Source organism: Meles meles, chromosome 11 (genome assembly GCF_922984935.1).
Source record: "Meles meles chromosome 11, mMelMel3.1 paternal haplotype, whole genome shotgun sequence".
Taxonomy (NCBI): Eukaryota; Metazoa; Chordata; class Mammalia; order Carnivora; family Mustelidae; genus Meles; species Meles meles.
Window position 1 is genome coordinate 32,390,077 of NC_060076.1, and position 20,166 is coordinate 32,410,242.

Below are 20,166 nucleotides of genomic sequence, written 5' to 3' on the forward strand. Positions count from 1 at the left end.
TTAACTTTCTGTCAAAAGCATCTGCCTGTGTTTGGTCATCTGGTTTGCTCCTTAATTTTTTCTGTGGAGGGTTGGCTTTGTTTGTTTGTACAATTTCTTAAGAAAACCCAACCAAATCAAAACCCCAACAATGACAACATGAAACTGCTTCTATGTTATCTGAACTCTACAAAGCAAGCTAGGTGATTCCAAATAAATGGGAACATTTGAAGTGGGGTATTATATGAAAAACCTGTTATGCTGGCTTTCAGTTTTAATCTGATAACTTATTACATAATTTATACCATTAACAGCAATTTATTATTTTGACAAAATTTCTGTGGCTTATTTGATTTTCTTTTATTTCCCAACAAAGCTATAATTTGAAAATGAGCAAAAAGCTCAAAATTAAATCAATTCAGGAAAAACCAACCTCTACTTCTGTCTCACAGCATTTTTTTTTCCTGACTGTAAAAACAGTGAATGTTTACTTTACAAAAATTAAAAATGACAGAAAGGAATTTAAAAATAAATTTATCTCAACTTTGATCTCTCATCATCCAGAAATAACTCGTGCTACACTGAGGTGCCTTCTTTTTCGATCTTTTTTGCCAAGTCTGTGTGCGGCTGTATCAAATTTTAATAAATTCTTGATTAGACCATTCTGCATCATATTATTTCGTGACCTGATTTTTTTTTTTTTCCTGGCGAGCATTTTCCTGTATGATTAAATACTTCTGAACCAGCCATATAACTGACTAACAGTATTTCCCGGCTAATTAGGCTCTACCTTAGAAGTCGTCCGAACTCCTGAAGGAAGTCTTCACATTCCTGAGTGGAAGGATGAGTCCAGCTCTTCTGCCCCCGGTCCTGAGATCCAGTTCATGGAGGCTCCTGGGAGCAGCAGCCAACAGAAACAGTCACCTTGTGTGTGAGAACCAGAACTCTCCTTGTGGCCGCCCCATCCACCTCCTACAAGGCCTGGCACACTGTGTTCTAAGGCGCTACTTATTTTTAGAAGATGTTTTCCTCTTGTTTCTGCAGCTGTTTCTAATCACAAGCTTTGGGCGCTCCATCCCAAAGAAACGCTGGCAGAGACAAAGGTGTAAAGAAGGAAAGGACAAGGCACTCATCGGAACCATCTTACACACCATATTTGCCGAAAGGGAACTTTTCCCCCGGAGAACAGCACGTTTAATACCTCTTTGTGACAAAAGAGGAGAGGATGCCCGGCCGGAAAGATGAGGCTGGAGTCCCCACACTGCCCCTGAGCTATCAGGAAAACCCCTTAACTGGACTTCGATCTCCTCCTGGTTTAATAACAAATACACCGCTAACTGGGTTAGAGAATGAGGTAAAACTGCTTTGTAAATTGTAAGGACTATTTCCCGACCCTCAGTAGACAGTGAGAAGGAACTTCTGGGGCGTCCTTCTTCGGCCTCCACTTTTTATTATTTATGCTTTCACAGGTTATCAACAACAAGACAAACTCACCTGTAAAAACTCTCTGAGGAGATTCGATCATTCAGAAGGAATCAGAGGTTTGAGTAAAATTATGTTCAGAGCTGTACTACATGCCCAAATTTCAGTGGTTTAACACAATAAATGTCATATGGCTCATGGGAACATCCAACGCGGGTGTTGCTGGTTGGCAAGGAGGCTTCCGACGACCTGGGCCCCTTCTACATTGTGGCTCTGTCCTCGCCCTTTGGGGCTTCCGGATGTCCCACCTGCAATCAGCAGATGAGGAAAATGGAAGGAAGGAGAAGGTACATGCCTGCCTCTCAATCGCCACAGCCAGAAAGTGTTACCCGTCATTCCAGTCCTATCCCATTGGCAAGAATCCTTGTCATCGCACACTTCGATGGGAAAGAATTTGGGAAACATAGCCTTGGTTTGCTGAGCAGCTAGCCAGCCGACCACATGGGTTAGTAGAATTAATAGGAGGAAACCTATGCCAAGAAGAGATGCTAAGAGTGATCATTCCCTAGAGTTCCAGGCTGAAAGTGAATGGCATGGTTCTCTTGGGGGTCCCTTGTAGTCTTGTTCATGGCACACTCCTACACTTCTACAAGTGTATGGTCTCACAGCATACTCGTATGGTCTTGTTTATGGGGATCTTCCGAGGAGGACTACCTTTGTTTATGCATTTATTCATTGATTCTTCATTCATTCAAAAAAGCATTCGTCAAGCCTATCTCGTGAGCAAGTAACCTATACCCATGAAAAGCAGCACACTGGAGGCTTAGTTTTCTTCCATTGTCGTAGAAAATTCTGAAGTCAGGCTGCTGACTCAATTCTGGCTTCTAACTCTGAAGGTATGTGGCCTTGGGCAAGTTACCTAGCCTCTCTGGGCTTCTGCTTTCTTATCTGTAAGCTGAGGCTGAATGAGGGCAGGCCTGGAACGCAGCGAGTGCCGCACCCAAGCTCTCTGACCACCATCAATCACCCTTTCTTCCATTCACCCCATGCTGCCCACCTCCACTAACCTCTGCTCCAATGCGCAGGTTGGGGAATGGGCAAAGAATTTGTTACTCAAATAAATAACTTTTCCTGAATGCACTAGCTGTGAAATCTGCCAGTGAGGATGTGAGAAGTGTGATTATTTCGATGATGGAAAATTGGAAAGAGAATGTTCTAAATCATGGCTTGCCAATCTTTTTCATACAAATATAATATTAATAGGTATCATTTATTAAATACCCACTTCTGTGAAAAATGCTAAACTGGGTCTTTATGTGTTCCTTTTCATTTAATCTCCACGGTAACCCTGTGAAACCGGTGTTATTATCACTTTGCAGAAGGAACAGTAATAACAACGAAGATGGGGATCAGAGGGGTTTGTGATCTGCCGAAAGTCACACAGCTGGTAAACACCATGAGCCAAGGGTGGTCCAGCTCCAAGTCTATTCTCTGCCCACAGGACACACTGCTTTCCAGCTTCTTTTCACTGAAGGGGCTCTTTCTTGGGCATGGCTGAAATAACCACAATATTCTCATGACATGTCACTGTTTTCAAATTCCATGCTATCTTTTGATCCCACATCACCCCGTGATTCCGCAGGACAGGGATGCCTGTCTGCCTCAGACACTGAGGAGAAACTGAGACTCAGGGAGGCCCCTCCACGTTTCATGAGGGACTAACAAGACAGTAAGCATTTCCTGGACATGGGCTACCTACACGTATCCCACGGTGAGAAATACTTGGTATACATTTTTCATTTCGTGCACTTAAAAACACCACGACCTGAGCACTTTCATTGTCTTCACTTTGCACACGCAGGGGCTGGCACTTCAATATTAGAATCCTGAGCCAACCCACTCGCATGCAATGAAGACAACAAAATTCAACATGTTCCCAAGCTAAAGAGACGGAGAGATACTGTCTCCCACGCCCCTTGTCTGGAAAAAACAAAATGAAAACCAAAACGCGTCTCTGTTCCCTAAGTATGCCATGAGCATCTATTCTGTGACATAAGGCAGTGTCCAGGCAGAGAGGGACCTGTTCTTCCAGGGTGACAGCTTAGTGGGAAAAAAAAAAATAGGTAATAAATGAGGAAAACACACTGGGAGATAATACGCTTTCTGATACCCACCTAAAAAAAATTCCAAGGGTACCAACAGAAAACTACCAGAACTAATAAGAAAAAAAGTTCAAAACTATGGAGAGACACATCTATATGCTTAATCAAATAGCATCTCAATATACTGGTATTAGTGGAATAATAATTTTTTTAAAAACTCAATTTATACAAAAACCATAAAATTCCTGGAAAACAAATATAATTTTTAAGTGTGCAATATCTATTTGGAGATAAAAATTACACAAGAACCTAGACGAATGAAGTTGTAAACCTATTTGGGGAGACTTGGTATTAAAATACCCTGATTTCCCCTACATTTATCTCTCGATGCCATTCCAGTCTAAATTCAACAACATTTCTTATTTGGGTCTTATCCTACCAGATGTCAAAATGCATGGTAAGCTATAGTAGTTAAAACGGTCTAGCATTGGTGCAGATATTAACAAATAGATCAGTGGATCAGAATACCAATGCCAGCAACAAACTCAAGTATACATGAAAATTTAGTATACCATTGAGGTAGTAGTTCAAGTTAATAGAGAAACGATGGACTAATCCACAAGTGAGCATGGACTGATTAGCTGTTCATGTGGGGAAAAAATTAAATTACACACTCAGATAAAGGATTACTATCCAGAACATATAGAGTTTCTAACAAAGCAAAAAAAGAAAAAGACAACTCAATTATCAAAATTGGCAAAGGAAATAAACGGGCAATTCACAGAAAATTAATAATTCACTCACAATTAATAATCATATAGAGCTGCATTAGTCAGGGAAAAAAGAATTTTTTTAACCCAAAGTAGAAAGATAGATTAGTTGGCAAAAATGTGGAGAAACAGACATTCTCATACACACTATGCATGTAAACGAAGACCTTTGGAGAACATCCACCAAAATTTCAAATGCACATATCAATTGATGTGGCCAATCCCCACCTAGAGCTCTTTCCAAAAAAACGTAGTCGCTCCTGGGCCCCACACAACTCATTGTTCAAATTCAATGTACATGGGTCCAAGAATGCCCACCATGGGATTGTGTGCAGTAGCAAAAAACTAAAAACCTGATTTACTCTGAATAAGGGAGGGGCATAGGTGAGTAAATTATGGTAGAAAACCCATTGGTCAGAAAGCAGAATGCGTTAGAAATATGGCAACAGGAAGGTCTCCAAAATATATTACTTAGTGGAAAAAGCAAGCAGCAAAATGATATGTGATTAACATGCATACGAGTGTAAATGCATCAAGAGGGGAGAAGAGTGTACATCACACTTCCTCCGGGGCTGGGGAGAAGTAGGGAAAGGAGAGCTCCACTCTTCTTATATATCACATCTGTCATCTGGTTCTTCTACCAAAAAAAAAAAAAAATTGAATTATTATATCGTTTGAGTAACGTCTGGAAACGTGCATTAGGCATCATCACTATTACTGTGGGGTGGGAGGACGGGACAAAAAGGAAGAGGGGCAATGAATTGCTGATTCTCATCTCTCAGGGTTTAGGGTCCCTGACCTTGAAATTCAGACCTGGGGAGGGGAAGAATGGGAGGAAGTACAAATACTGTGGAGAGGGCTCAGATGGAAGGTGCCCACCTTCTTGGGTCACTGTGTGTCCCCCCCCGCCCTGGTGCTGGGGGGTTCTGCTTCCATGTCACTGGTCAACGGGGAACCCTTTGCATGGTCAGTTCCCCATCTGAGCAACTTGGACACCTCTGTTATCCATCACTCTCACAAGGGACTTCAAGATGCCTTCCTATCATTATGACATTGGCCTGTTTATCCTCTTTATAGATAACTCAAGGATTTTGAATAAGTGAAGACTAAGGATAAGCAAAGGCTACGGTGTCTAGTCTGGCTTTCTCGGGGCAGGCTCCTTCCTCAGATATTTTGACCGCCTGGTTTACCACCCTCTCCTGCAGCCCCAGCCGCACGAGCACAGAAGGAAAAGAAATTTAATTTCTACCATAACCTCAGTACATGGCAGCTCATAAATCAGCCCTTAAATCATCACGAGCCTGTGGGGATCGATACTCAAGACCCCAAAGTAAAATTCAGAATTGCGATGTCACAGTAGCCGTTTTACTTATTAAAATAATTAGCAGGCATAATATTTTACAGTTACCAAGTATTTCCAATTTATTATGTAAAGGATCTTTACACTAACTCTATGAGTTGTACAAGGCAGAGATTATTTTTCCATTTCATGAGTTAGGAAACTGAGGCCCAGAAAGGCAATGTGATTGCTCAAGATCTCATTGCTAAGAAAAGACAGCAAAGACTGGATACAGGCTTTTCTGACTCCAAAATGTGTGCTCTTTCTACGTCAGTCCAGCTCATTCCAAAATAACCAGTACTACCCCATTTATTCAGGATCAAACCTGGTCAATTTAATCCTCAGGGGCAGGGTTCCTACCATGGAAATAGAGTGAACCCAAGGCCCCTGGACCAGCCCCCAGAACTGCTCTCCTGCGCTCCTGGCCCTGGGGTTCATCTTTTATTGCAGAGGCCCTCACCTCAGTAAGTTGTTCCCCATTGGACTTGTTGGGCTTCTGGGCCCCTAGCAGACTAGAACTAGAGAATGTGAGCTGTGGGAGTGGGGAGGGGGCAGGAGGAACCTTTGAGACACAGGCTGTGCTAGTCTCCTTGTTTTTACTCAAACATGAATCTTGGTTCTCCGATGCAAATTTTGAGACGTTGGTGCCAATCTGTTCTGAACAAAAGAATTTTGCTCTGAAAAAAACAAAATTTGAGATGGGAAGTCTGGCTTTCCTAGTTGCTCTTTTGAGCATCTGCCTCTCCCCACACCCCCCCCCCAATGTTGGATCTCTCCCAAAGGTAGACTCGAACTTTGAGGAAAACTTCTTGGGCGGCTTACCAGTTGCTGAAGTCAAGGAGGATACAGAACGTCATTTGTCAAGGTTACTAAAATAACCATCCTTACAAAGGTTGGCAAGTTGAACCAGCAGACCCCAAAGGCCCTTCCCCAACACCTCAAAGACGGTAGAGTCCTTGGTTTCAATGGCTATTTATCAAGGTCTTACCCTCTTCTTCTTCTAAATGGAGTTGTCCGTTGGCTTTATTATCACAATATTATATTTATGACACCATCTTTTTTTTAAAGATTTATTTATTTATTTTAGAGAGAGTGAGAGAGACAGCAGGGGGAAGGGACAGAGGTAGAGGGAGAGAGAGTCCCAAGCAGACTCTGTGCTAGGTGCGGAGCCCAACACGGGACCAGATCTCACAACTCTGAGATCGTGACCCAAGCTGAAACCAAGAGTCAGTGGCTTAACTGACTGGGTCACCCAGGCATCCCAATGACACTAGTTTAAATATAAATTTATTTAGCAAATAATTATTTAACTGAAGTGTTTTTCCCATGTCCTCTTCTAATACTCGGCCATAGACCAAAAAAAGTATAAGTGGACTAAATTCTCATTCTGCTAACCTACATTGAATGTCATAAGCATACAGATGCATGATGATATACAGATTTTCTAATCGCTTCAATAGCTGTATAACATTTCTTTCATGGTTATATCTCAATTTGCTTAATACTCTGTTGTTGGACATTGAATTTGTTCCTAATTTTATCAGAATTATAAATAACACTTCAATGAGCACCTTGGTCCATAAGGCTCCTTTATCTTCTATTGAATGATTTTCTTTAAAATTCTAGGAAGGAAAGTGCTGCATTGCAGTACATGGGCATTTTGTAGTACTTTTTAGGTCTGACAAAAAAAGTGAATCAACTAACCTGAATATTGGACATTGACTTCAATTTTGCGATTACTAACCACAACTACAATAGTGGGTTATTTTTATATTTTAGTATTTTCTTTGTCAATCCTTTGTTCAGTTTTATCTGCCTTCTAACAGCGTCATGTATCTCTCTCACAATCACAGAGAAAGAGGAATTTTAAAACATTTAGAAGAAATATATATATATATGTATACACATATATATCTATGTATATATACATACATATACATATGTATATATACATAGATATATATGTATCTCATATTTAAGTTCAGATGAAAACAACGTATCACCTACCAGCTCATATGATAACTATCAAATAAAGAAATCAGCCTATATGTGCCACTTTCAGTAGTGGATTTTTCTCCTCGCATCAAAGGAATGAGTTTTTGTACCCAAATGCCTCCCTCATTGATTTCATATGCCTAAAGGAAGGGAAGTATGGCTATGGAAACAAAAAAATTTCCCAGCCCCATCAAATCAGAATCCCCAGGAAGGGCCTGGGAATCTGTTTTGTGTGGGTTGGAGTGGGGTTGAATTTTAAATAAGCTTCCCAAGTGATATTTGTCATCGGGGTGTTTGAAAACACCTGCATTAGACCTTGGGTCAAAGGGTGAAGGCCACAGAGAGTCAGCTTTCTGCTCACCTGAGAGAATTCATGAACAATCAGACCCACCTAGTGGTGAAAAGCCTGCCTGGAGTCATCCCCTGTCCCTGGAGGTGTCTTCAGTCCAGACAACCAGGGCCAGCTCCCCCTGGAGCTCCGGAGAGTATCACAGAAGCTCTGGTCCCCTTGGAACCTGGGAGCCCCTTCCCGCCAGAGCCCCAGGGCTCCTACAGAGCACCTCAGGGCAGCAATGGGACTACGGGTCTTTAAGCAACCTTCCCAACCTAGCACTGCTTGATTCTGCAATTTTGAATAATAAAACAAATAGTTCACATACGTAGCTTCAATATTTTCTTATCCATCTTCCCAAGAAGACGTAATACAGACTTTACTTGAAATGGAACTGGAAAGTGAAAGCCGGGTGAGACTCGCTGCAGTCAGGAAAGTCCAGGTCTCTCTACCGCCCTCCCCTCTATGACACTCTTTATGACACCCCAGTAAGTGGCCCTCAAGCCTCTGGTGAGGACTCAGTGACTGAGCATTCCCTAACTTCATGACACCCCTTTTACAGGATCATGCAAATTATTCTTTACCAACACTTCATACTGAACTGGGGGAAACTGAGTCCCTGGCACAGCTGGGGCTGAAGTCCTGGCCTCTCGATTTTTATCTAGGTCCCTTTCTATGAGCTCACCATGCTGTATCTGCTTGGCGAGCAAGAGAGCTCAAATCTGAGAACCTGACCTCTAAAGGACTAACCTCCAAAGTGTAGATCCCAACTTTCTTGGAAACTTCTTACCGGACCATCATTCATTAATGTGAAGACCTGTAAAACATGCGGGGCGGGGGGCAATGAAAAGCAAGGAGATGGGTCACAGCTCTGTCACTCTGTTCTTCAGAGTGAGGTGTGGATCAGCAGCACCCCCTAGAGATGCAACATCCCCCCACCCCCTCCCAACCCCACCGCACCCCTAATGAATCACAACGTGCATGAACAATCTCCCAGGTGATTTCTAGGCAAAGCACGTTAGCATCTGAGAAACACCACTCTGGAGCACTCACAGAGATAAAGAACATTGTTTAATCATTTTTACAATAAAAGTAATAAAAACCCATTGTAGAAAATTTGGAAAGCCCCCCCCCCCACCCTACTCCCATTGTTTTAGGGAGGAAGATGGGGGCAGAAGGCAGCTCGAATGGGAATGGAATCAGGCTCTCGCACGTGATGATGGTAAAGTCTCTCCCAGCTCCTTGTGTAATCAAGGGGGTAGCCATCCTAAATCCAAAACTGGCCTGAGGTAGGGCAGGCAGCCTAGTGGTGAGAGAGGTGGAGAATGTTGCTAATAACACACGGCACTCATAACTTCATGGGCAGGAGTAGTGTTATAAACACTGGGCAGGGAGGAAAACGTGTCCCTTGTTCCCCATGCCTTGCATCTGGACTCAGTCTGAGTGTCCTCTGGGAGCTACCCAGACCAGATGGCTCACAGGGTTCGAGCCCCGCTGGGGAAGGGAAGTGACCCTGGGCGGGAGGACAGGCCCGCTGCCCGGAAGTTCCCAAGACTGTGGAGATTCTGGGGAGCTGCTGAGAGATGAGGGGGCTTTGCAAGACGAGAAAAAGGAAGAGCAAGGTGAGGAAATGAGATCTGTTCACCTGCCCTCGAATATGGGGTGAGCAGATGCTGAGCAGAAGGGGATTCACCCCACACTCGGCCTCTCCCACTCCCCTCTGTCCTCCAGAGCTGAGAAGCTTTCCAGTCATAACCCAGACTCCAATTCTGCCCCCAGGGATCATAGCACTCCACTCCATTAACAGCGTAACTTCAGAATTCCCCCACAGGGTTAAAAATTCTTTGAAAACACCATTTTTTTATTTTATTTATTTGAGAGACAGAGATCACAAGTAGGCAGAGAAGCAGGCAGAGAGAGAGGAGGAAGCAGGCTCCCCACAGAGCAGAGAGCCTGATGCAGGACTCGATCCCAGGACCCTGGGATCATGACCTGAGCTGAAGGCAGAGGCTTTAACCCACTGAGCCACCCAGGTGCCCAGAAAACACCATTTTAAAGACAGTATCATTACCATGTTGTTTAAGAAGAATTCCCCATTTGGACTGCTATATTATTTCTGTTCTCACCATTAGATGTGGTGCTGCAAGCAAACTCTTTATTCACACATCTTTACGCACCCAATTATTTCCTTTTTTAATTACCTAAACTTTTTCCTCATTAAAGTGAACCATACATGTGGAAAAATGCGTAAATCAAAAGTGTACAGTTTAATGACGTTTCTCAAAGTGAGTACCCCATAGAACCAGCACCTACATCAAGACAGGGAAGATTACCAGAACCCCCACTACTCTTGTACCCCACATCCCACCACGACACCCCCCTCGGGTAATGTTATTCTAACCTGCAACACCAAGAGATTGAATTTACAAAAATACAAATACTTATATAATACTGTATTTATATATTGCATTTCTTTAGTATAGAAAACATGGTATATTTATGTATAATTGTAAGTGTATATTATATTTGTATGTTTACTTATATTTTTGTACTCATACGTCTGATGTGTATTTATAACTTAGACATAGCTTTATATAGCATCTCTACATAAATTTATATTTGAATTACATATTTCATATATAATACATATAATTTTATATATATATTTTACATATAAAGTAAATTTTCTATAAAATTCAAATATAAAATTGTACAGACCTTGCATCCCGTTCCTTTTGCCTAGCATTATGTCTGTGAGATTCATGCGTCTCTGCTCCTTGCAGTCCCTCATTCATTTCCATTGCTACATATTATTCCATTCAGTGAGTGAATATCCACAACTTTGCTTCTGTATCCCATTCAGCGTTTCTAGTCCTGAACAGGAGCAGAAGGCTGCTTCCTGCTCGGCATCAGAGCCAGAAGCCGAAGTCGAAGCCTACTTCGTTCTTTTTGTATAACTTCTAAGAAGTAGAATTCCTGGACAAAAAGAAACAGGCATTTTCTTTTTTTTAGGCCAGTGCATACTGCATACTGCTAATTACTTTCCCTAAGAGCTGTGATAACTTACACTCAAGGGAAAATATCCAATTTGTTTGAGGGGTGGGTGTCGGAGGCCTTCTAGGGAGAAAAGCCATTTGTAAAACCCAGTACTATTTCATAGTATAAGTATAACTAATACGTAAATCATAAATGTTAAAAGGCTGATATCACATTTTATAAATCCTATGTGCTATGTGTTTCATTCTTGAAGTCCTCTGAGAGGTAAATGTCATTACTGTTCCATTTTAAAGACGAGGGAACTGTGGCTCAGAAAGATTAAAGCCAAGGGCCGAGTCACATGGTTAATGAATAGGAAAGCATGGGTTTGGGCCTAGTTTCTCTGCCTCCACCGACAGTGCTCCTGATCTAAACCAGGCTGTATCTTGCCTAAGTTGCTGGAGAAGCATATTCCAGACTCACAGGATAGAACTGGAAGCCATGAGGAAGGGCATGTCACCCCCTGGTTTGGAAATGAGTGTCTTTGAAAGACCAGTTCAAATGCCACCCCCTTCCAACTGGGACCCTCCCCGAGTCACACAAGTGGAGCCACACCCCGTACCAGGAAGAAGCTTTTTTTCTTTTTTTAAAAGATTTTATTTATTTATTTGACAGACAGAGATCACAAGTAGGCAGAGAGGCAGGCAGAGAGAGGAGGAAGCAGGCTCCCCCCGGAGCAGAGAGCCCGATGTGGGGCTTGATCCCAAGACCCTGGGACCATGACCTGGGCCAAAGACAGAGGCTTTTACCCACTGAGCCACCCAGGTGCCCCAGGAAGAAGCTTTTGCTAGCAGATTCCTGAAATATCATTGCTGGGATCATTTAGACCACGGATTGCAAGCAGGGAGCACACATTAGCAACACTCTCCCCTCCCACGCAGAAATAACTAATCAATCACCATCCAGCTACTGTCTCCGGCTCTGAGCCCACCTCCATCTCACCAGCCACCCTGGCCCTGTCTCTGTTTCTTGAACTTGACCCGTCCCATCTTGCCTGTGCCCTGAGCATTTGCTGCAACCAGATCTCCCCTTGACTGGACCTCTTTTGTCATTCAAGTCTCCGCTCAAAGATTACTTTCTCACAGAGGTTCCCGCTGACCCCTCCCACCCTCAACCTAAAGTAGCATCACTTTCTCTGATTTATCTCCTATAATATCATCATTCTTAAAATTTAATTTATTTAGTTGTTTGTTTTTATGGTTGTTACTATTGCTGTTTCCTAAAAAACGGAAGCCTCCTCTGGTGTGTTCACCTATCCCTAGCAACTAGAAGAGTCCCTGGTACTTAGTAGTTGCTCAATTAATAGTTGCTGAGTGAGTCAGTTAATCAAATGCATTTTTCAGCTGAGTCCAGGTATGACATTAAAACCCTTCCCATCACAGCATTATGGCCACTCACTACCAGTAGTCAGAATTGAGACAAGGGATAAAAAATTTTTCTAAGCCGAACTCCCTAAATTCCCCCATTGTATAGATGGGGAAACTGAGACCCAAAGCAAGAGATATGCCTTTCCCAAAGCCACAGCATGAACAAGGGGCAGAGCTGGGACTGATACCAGCTCCTCTCGCCCCTCCATCCTACCCACCCAGCGCCACCCCTGCCCCACTCCCACACAGCCATGCCAGAAAGACTTGTCATAAACCGTCAGCCACAAAGCAGAAGAGCAGACCCATTGTGCTCCAGGAGCTTGACTATGAGTTACGCACCTAATTACCAGCTGCCTTTTTTTTTTTCCTCATTCTACGGGTAAAAGTCTGATCACATATAAGATTCTCCCTGTGTTTCCGTGGATACAAAGTGATCCTAATTTCAAACTCCTTTGCAAATGGCAAATGAGTGAACTTAATTTTAATAAAAACAAGGAAAATCATACGTGTGAGCTTAATAAAATCTAATTTGGGCAATTTGGAGCTCATAAAATAAAACCTTTATGTAAAAACTAGCAATTAGCTTCATAAAACAATACAATAAAACCTTGGCCTTGGGAGGAGTTGGGGGCCAGAGGACTCCAGGGATAAGGAAATATGGCAATAATGCAGGAAGGCGAAAGAGGCAGGGGTGCATGGTTCTTGGTGTCAGAGGATTTGGGTTCAAGTCCCCAAGCTCCCACTTAGTTCTACGACCTTGAGCAAGTCACTTTCCCTCTCTAGACCCCAGTGTCCTCATTTTTAAAATGAGGTTAATAAAACCTACTTTACCTCATAGGCCGGCTGTACAGACACATAGGAAATGAATAGGCAAAAGCTTTATAAAAACATCCAACAGTTATCATTCTACCATCTCACTCGTCTTCATTCTTCCCAGCAAGGAGGCACAGGCACTGCATAAGCCAGGTCACAGGCTGTGGACTGGAGTGGAGCTGGAGGCCAAGTGTGTGAAGATCCACGGTCACCTCGCACTGAGCCGTCAAGGACCGGTAGCAGCCGGCCAGAGACAACACCCAGAGGCGGTTCCCAGGAACCAGAAGCAAATCTGCAAGTCAGATTGAGCCTGAGGACGTCTGGGGTCTCTCAGCAAGCCACCACTTCGGTCTTGCCACTCTGCTCCACGGATAGACAGCCTTTCCTCACAGACCTTTGCAGGTAGGCTGTGTCATTCCCATTTTACAGGTGAGAAAAATGAACCTCTGGGAGGTGCTGGGAGTAAACTCATGTTCCAAAGCCAGGTGACGAGTCAAGACTCAAGCCAGGTGATCTGATCCGATTCACTGCACCCCTTACGCCTCCACCACCCCACCCCACTACCCCACCACCCCACCCCCGCCAATCAGCTCATCACTACCTCCCACAGCTACAAAAGCCCCTGACCCTGAGACTGAGAATGTGGTCTCTGCCTTGTCTCTTCCTCCCCAAGGGCACTGGCAGCTTCTATCAGAACCACTGGGACCCACATGCCCAAAGAGCATGGTCTTCATCACAGAAGTTCTGTCAAGCAGGGGCTTTTCCCAGCCTCTCTCCCAAGCAACCACTACTCCAGGCAGAAAGCAATTCTTCCTAGTGCCTTCCCAGAAGCAAAGTGGGTAATTAATTGCACTGAATAACACATTAAATGTACTAATAATTGGGTAGTCACAGCAAAATGATTACTTTGAAGAAATATTACCAATTCCCTGTTGTACTTAACATTTCTCCTTATTTATCATTACCATTTTCATCAATAATAGTCACAATACTAATAAATCCATCTTAATTTTAATTGTGTTCAATTGGATCTCCCAGCACTTGAGTATTCTGAGCATACTTCATTATTTATATTAATTTAAGATCACTTAAAGGCAAATTACGTAGTTTGTACTTTCAAGGAGGGAGGTAATTATGACAAAGTTTCTCCAGATTCAGCATTTTCAGGCACAGAGGCCCGTGAGGTGTCAGGCACCTGCCCTTTTCTGCTAGGCAAAGGGGTCACGGATGGAGAAGAGGAAGGAAGACTCTCAAAGACCCCACTCGAATTAGCATAGCTTGGCCTTTTTTAGAAGGCCCCAGCCTTCTTACTTCTGAAAGTATGATTAATAGCTCAGTGGCTTTGTCGTTACGTAGTCTGCCCCACCATGAACGCAGCGTCCATCCGTTCATGCAGCAGCACCAAGGGCCAGACGCCATGCTTGGGACCAGGAGTCATGGAGACAAAGGGGTGAGATGAGGTAGAAAGCATCCAGAGGCCCCGAAAGAGGTTCGGGTAAAGAGTGTCAATGGTCAATAGGCAGCGGAGGTCAGAGGTGTGGGACTGAAGGACACGGAGATACTCCTAGAGGCAGAGATATTTTCCATGGCCTTGAGGGTTGGGGGAAAGTTGGCAGGGAGCCAGCCAGGAGGATTCCCAAGAGATTTGGGAGGATCCCAAGAGACTGAGGGTTTCCCAGGGCGATGGCAGAAGTGGTAGTGGCCAAGGACTGGAAGGAAGAACACGGCAAGGGTGAAGTTGACCCTCAGGTATGGCCTTGATGGAATGACTGGGGATCAGTGATGCCTCAATGAGGGAGGAGGGAAACTAAGAAGAAAAGGAAGTAAGCTTAGGAAGTAAGAAAACGGGTTTTCTTTGGGACACACTGAGTTTGAGGGGCCATGGAGCAGCAAATCAAGTGGAGAAGCTGGCTGAAGCCCAGAGCAGTGGTCAGCACTGGAGACAGAGGTCTGGGAACCTTAGGAAGTTAGTTCCATGGGAGCAATGGATGACAGAGTCCTTGCCTCTGTGGGCTTCAGCATCACAGGTATGGACACGGCCATGTCCGTGAGTCCCTCAGAGGGCCCAGCCTAGGAAGCTCGTTCTCTCCTTCTCTGCCCAGGGCCTGGCATACAAGGCATATCTTTTAAATCAAGTCATGTCGAATGGAAAGTACACAACAGCTATGTTGTCCCTGGCTGCCTTTTGTCAGGGCGTCCATGTGCCTGAGGGCGTAGGTACAGGAGTGAACTGCCCAGAGCAGTGGTTCCGGGAGCCCAGGCGGGGCTCTGTCTCCAAGCCGCTCTGCCTGGCTGGCGTGTTGAGTTCCTGTAACTGCAGTGATTTGCTGGGGTGACTGCAACGATGCTAATGATTTCTAGAAACCTACGAGTTGTAGGAGGAGAGGAATTTAATGTGAAAGAGGCTCCACCTCCTGGTAATATTCAAAACCAACATTTCTTGAGCACTTTACAGTTTATAAGCTTCTGGCAGCTTTTAATGTCTCAGTTATCTCAATATCTTGATCTGGGGGTGCTTACCAGAGTCCATACAAATGTAAAGACAATGTTCAAGCTTATAGTTAAGTGTCGGGCACCTCACTGTATGGCAGTAAAAACCTCTGAATAACCTCTCGTTTCATTCCCCAAAACCATCCTAAGAAGCTGGCATCCTTGTTAGCCACAAGTGAGGGGACTGAGGCTGGGGACACACCCTAGATGCAGGGCTGGGGAGTGGGAGTACAGCTCGGCACAAGTCCCCCGGGTCCGATCTAGATACCACGGATGATAATGACATTTGTAGGGCTTGGAAGGATGAAGGAGGGGGCTGTTGTGGTGTCCAAAGGCCCATGGAGATCTTTGGGGCTGAGATCTACTGTCTCCAATCAGTCTTCTCCTTCCCTGGGACCCAGGTTTGGCCAGGGAAGACATTTTGGGTGGGAGGTAGCCATTTCTGCTTGGTTAGAAGCTCAGGATAGTCAAAATCCCAGGAGCCTCTGCCTCTCAGGAGTCCCCCAGGTCGCTCCCCACTCATCTCTCAAAGCTCTCTAGGGAATTTGTACAAAATAAATAGTACAAAAGAGATTATCAACAGGTTAGCTGTCGTGGCTTACTGTTCATTCAAAAAGGAACAGCAAGCAAATTTCAGAATCTACCAGGTCCTTGGGCCTCTTGGGAGGGAATAGGGCTGGCTACTCCTTTCTCTGTTCAGTGTCGAAAGCAGACCCTTAAGAAAAAAGAAAAGAAGAAAAAAAGCAATAGAATGTGAGCAGTAGAAGAATACGGAAAGCACTGTGGCAAGCTTGAGCAGAAATTAACCAGCTCTGCCAGGAGAAGTCCAAAACACGGGGCTTGGGGCTTGAGCTGGGCTTCTAAGTATGAGTAAAAAGCTTAGTGAATGGAAAAGAATGTGCACCCCAGGCATGGTCTATGCAAATACCCAGAGGTGAAAGGGTATCAGAAGAGGTTGAGGAGAGAGGATGTGGGAGGAGGCTGGAGAGGTAGGAGAGGCTGGAGAGGTAGGTCAACCAAAAAGCGCTCAGGAACCTGGTTCCTCTTTATGGGTCTAATGGGTCTATGAGCAAGGACCCATTGAGGGTACCCCCATGTCTCTCAGGTGGAGAAGAAGTACCTGTGGTCTCAGTGGACCTTTGAAAATGTTTGCAATGCCGGTGTGGCAGGCCTCCATTCCTGTCCTCACTCTAGCAGCCAAGCCATGAGTTGGCACACCCTGGCGGCGAGCTAGGTAGTGGTGCCATTTGTGTGGTTTACGAGGCTGCCTTTGATACCTGGGAACTGTTCCCTCTGGAGTTTGAGAAAATTAGTCCCCTCCATTTATCTCCAAGTTTCCAGCCTCGAGATGAGATTGAATCTCTGTCAGGTATCAGCTTTCACTGTGATGAATGGGCTCTTGGTCTCTGTCTCCATGTCTGCAAGGGCCGGATTCCCAGCCAGGATGACTGATCCACCTGGGGAAACAGCATTTGATAGACACAAGGAACACGGCTCCCCGGGGATCAGGCTGCAGACAGGACTCTGACAACAAGAAAAAAAATTCCATCTTTTTGCTCAAGCGAGATGCTCTTGCAACAACATCCTCCCAGCTCTCCAGACCAGGGATTTATTAAGATATCAGCAACTGACTCAGAAGTAAACCGCCCTCATGGTGTTATAGTCTCACTCGTCCTTCCACCTGCCCCCCAACCCCGCCAGCCTGCCCCTCACCCTACTTAATCTGAGGCACTTCCGGTAAGTCACAGACAGGTCGAGCGAGTCCTGTGGTTTGCAAACCAGAGCTCCAGTCTCTACTCTGGCAAGTTCTTAAGGCAAGACTCTCTAAGGACCCTGCTTTCCTACCTGCAAAATGGGTATCTAAGTAGACCTCCTAAGGGTCGACCGTATTTGTGTATTATTCATCTAATCCACTTTATGCCTCCAGGCCCAAGGCTGTGCCAAGGACCAGAAGCTGCCACTCCCAGCTGCCCCTTCACCCTGGACCACCAAGGAGAGAACCAACTCCTGCGGCTGTCAAGGGCACCCCCCAGCGTCTGCATTAACATTCGTCCCATGGTCTGACGCTCAATGCTCCCGGCAGGAAACCACCTCACCGTTTAAGAGGACAGGATTTTGAATTCGACTGGGCCACTTACTCGCTGTGCTTCAGCGCGGTATCCCTACGTTCCCCAGCCTCAGTGTTCTCATCTATAAAACGGGACCAAGAGCTCTCTCCGCAGAGGGCTCTGAAGGAGTAACTGGATTAACCCCTGAGAGTCATTCAGGACCAGCCCGCGCGTAGGAAGTGCTCAACAATGTCATGATGAGGGTCCTCATCAGGATCTGGATCCTGCTTGAGAGTGTAAGAGCCCAGCAGCCCAACCGCTTTCCTGGCGGGGAAGGGGAAGGAGAAGAGTCAGCGAGCCCCGCGCCGCGGGCCCCACGGAGAGCCACGGATTTCTCTGTTTATCCCTCGAGGCTTCCTTTCAGCGTCTTCTTCCCCGGCAGCTGCTCTGTCAACAGTCCATATGCCACCTCCGCTACGGAGCAGCTTTCGAGAAGGGGCTGCCAACCCTGCAGGGGAACTTTGACGAGGAGTTCAGGGGCGCGCACACATCCATCTCTCCGCCCCCCGCGAGCCTCTGGTTCCTTCCTGCTCCTCCAGCCTCCCCCGAACCCCTCCGGGGAGCGCAAGTGGGCCCCGGAGCTGGAGCTGGAGCCGGAGCCGCAGGCAGCCGGGGCTCAGTTCCCAGCAGAGTGTGCACGTGGCAAGGAGGCCAGCTGGAGGAACAGGAGGGGACAGATGCCACGGGGGCCCAGATTTGTTCCTGCAGGAAGAATGCAAGGAGCTAATTGTCTCATTACCGGGGATCCGTCTCTCCGTGGCCCGGCCACGCCTCATGGAAAGAACTCCCGGGTTTGTGCGTGTCAAAGAGCAGGTGGGCAGCTCTGGCTCTGAAGAGGGAGGCGATCCCTCTCCGCCCGCGCTGCGGCCTGGGTTCTTACCCTGAGCCCCCAGACCTCAGAAACACCGCTTCAGAAACTCCCCCGAGGCCCCACATCCTTTCAGCTTGGTGGACTCGGAGAAATTTCCACCTAGGTGCCCCTCTTTTCCCTGTCTTTCTCTCTTCCTCTCTTGCAACAGGAGCACTTGTGTGCACACTCGCGTGGACACACACACACACACATTCCTTATATCCTGTGACTGGTCATTTACACTGGTTTCCAATTCATTCTTTAACACATGGAAGGATGTGGGTCCTGGCCTGGCTCTTTTCTGCTCTGGTTCTGGGCCCTTCCTGCTGCCTTGTCTTGGCCATGCTGCCGCCCAACCCCCAGCTGCCTGTCCTGTGTCTGACCCAGGATGGTCAGCACCATCCCTCTAGGGCCAATTCAAGATCCTTCTCTTCCTTAGGCTTTTACTCCATGTATTTCCTGCGTTGCTAGATTTAATTACAGACTGCCTGGTATTAGAAGAAAGGTAACAGACCTTGGTGTGTCTCCTTAGCTTTTACAGGATTCCACTCACAGTCTCCCATCACCTCTTCATAGGCGAGGCCCTGTGAGGTAGGCACGATGGCACCGCACCATGGAAGGGAAGATGGGAGGAATAGTGACAGCCCACTCCTGCATGCTGCCTCCCCCGGGAGCCCTTGAAACACGAAACCCTACTTGCCTGGCCAGCCCTTGCAGACATAATTCTGGAGCCCTGGAGTGGGTGGACCATTGCTGGGTGGACCATCACCCTTTCCAGGCTCCTAGCTCCCATTTGGAGAATTCTGGCCTCACAATCTCACATGGAAGATAAGGGTGAGCTTATCAGTAGGGACTGTATTTACGAGAAAGTCAGTTACTGTGTGTTGAACCAAAGAAAAGTGGCTTACTTCTTCTCACTTAACAATGCTTCCTGGTCACGCGGGAGCTGCAAGATGGCAGCTCACTCCCAGCCGCACATTCGCATCCCAAAGGGAAAGGAAAAGGAAAGGGAGCCCCAAGATGGAAGGAACAGGACCCACATCAGGAAAGCAAAACCTTTCTGCGATACCCAACGGCCTTCTACTTGGGTTCCAGTAGCCAGAATGTGTCACGTGGCCACCCTCGGTGGCAAGGAAGACCGGGAGGTGAAGTTGTTCAGCTGGGCGTATTGCCATCCCAAACAATATCAGGATTCTATTACTAAGAAAGGAAAGGGAAAGGACACTCATGTGTGACAGTGACTTAAGATGTGTCTCCCTCACTAGAGAATAGGCTCCGTGAGGTCAAGGAACACGTGTGTTTCTGCACACAATTGTGTCCCCAGAATCAAGCCAAGTGTCTGGTCCACCTTGGTTGCTCCATCAATGGGCAGAATGAATGAATGAATGAATGAATGAATGAAATGACTGCTAAAGTCATCGTTTTTTTTTTGTTGTTGTTTTTTTTTTTAATTTTATTTATTTGACAGAGAGAGATCACAAGTAGGCAGAGAGGCAGGCAGAGAGAGAGAGAGAGAGGAGGAAGCAGGCTCCCTGCCAAGCAGAGAGCCTGATGCGGGACTCGA